Source organism: Quercus robur, chromosome 8, assembly GCF_932294415.1.
Source record: "Quercus robur chromosome 8, dhQueRobu3.1, whole genome shotgun sequence".
Taxonomy (NCBI): Eukaryota; Viridiplantae; Streptophyta; class Magnoliopsida; order Fagales; family Fagaceae; genus Quercus; species Quercus robur.
Window position 1 is genome coordinate 10,089,160 of NC_065541.1, and position 1,665 is coordinate 10,090,824.

The following is a 1,665-nucleotide window of genomic DNA, read 5'->3' on the forward strand; positions in this document are numbered from 1 at the left end:
GTGAAGTTCAGAGCATAACGGAAGGCAATCAATTTAGAGGTCACCCAAAAAAAAAAAGTCAAGAGCTATGGATTTCAAATCCCAGCATGTTCGAACTCAAAAAAAAAAAAACAAAAAATAAAAAAACAACTCAGTGTCGCAATTTCAGTAAACCTTGGAAACCAAGTCAAAATTGGAAGCCCTGTTAAAAAAAAGGGTCAAAATTTGAAACTAGAGGTGAGGCATTTTCACCACCCTACAAGTAAGAGCTTCAAAAGCTATGGATTTCAAATCCCAGCATGTTCGAACTCAAAAAAAAAAAAACAAAAAATAAAAAAACAACTCAGTGTCGCAATTTCAGTAAACCTTGGAAACCAAGTCAAAATTGGAAGCCCTGTTAAAAAAAAGGGTCAAAATTTGAAACTAGAGGTGAGGCATTTTCACCACCCTACAAGTAAGAGCTTCAAAAGAGCCATCCGTATATTGTCCATTCTTTGCTTGTCTAAAATAAGCAGCACTTGGATCCTCATCAACATCCACAGTAATCTGCAAAAATTCATGAAAACAAACAAAGAAACCAGTAAATACATAAGAAGCACTTAAAAATGTTCGCGCTCATAAAGAACACACCAACATCACTTAAACATCACATGGGTACCTCATCAAGCCTTGGAAGAGGATGCATGACCACAACATGCTTCTGCATAACATCCAAGACATTCTAATCTACAATGTACTTGCCTCGAGCTTCTTCATATTGGTCAATTCACTCTCCAAATCTTTCTTTCTGAATGCGAGTTTGATACACTACATCACACTTAGAAGCCACTTCCATTAATTCAGCACTTTCTTCCCATTCCACTCCCTTTGATGTCAAATAGCCTTTTATATCATCCTATAAGATGAAATTGTAAATTTTGAGAGACCAAAACCCCAAATTTTCTATAGTATTTCCACTTCTCATTTGCCTAAATCACACACAGAAGACCTATAAGTAAATTCAAATGACAATGGGATCAACATTTACCTTCATTTTTATCACATCAGGAGAGACAAAGTAGATCTTCACATCTTGGTACTTGGCAAGCAAGTGAGCGGACAGTCCTTCCATTGGCAAGACCACCCACTGGCCCAACTTTGATGCCATCTAGCTTCCCCACCTATTTTTCAATGGTATACACATCCAAGAGAGCCTGAATCGTACACAACATCAAGAATAGATCTTTGAACTAAACTGTGTGAAACTTACTACCAGCAATTAAAATATGACGAAATGATAAAATAAAATAAAAAATCATCAAATGAAAACACAGAACATATTATCCCCCTCTACATTAGGAGAATAAACAGTTAATGTCACACCAAGACAGAACAACATTGTTACTTGTCTATGAAGATATTTGTAGATGAACACCTCACCCCATCTTGTGCAGCGAGCCTTGGATATAAAATGTGATCCAGCAAGCCTTGGATATGCTCTGCTCATTTTTTTTTTTTTTTTAATCTTAGAGAATCAAGTTGTTCATCCTACAACAAACAATTAGAGTTTTCAACTGTCCATTAGTCCATATAGTATGAAAATTGAACAATCATTATACATCTAAAAGTTAAAGCGTAACATTTATTGTTACTACGTTTCAGTTGAGCCACACTATCAACCATGTCACCTTTTTTTTCCTTCATTTT

General features: G+C 35.7%; 1 pseudogene; it reads right to left on the reverse strand.

Annotated features, from left to right (window-relative positions):
• Positions 1-376: 376 nt before the first annotated feature.
• LOC126695829 (aspartate carbamoyltransferase 2, chloroplastic-like) lies at positions 377-1,357 on the reverse strand (annotated as a pseudogene).
• Between the last annotated feature and the right edge of the window lie 308 nt (positions 1,358-1,665).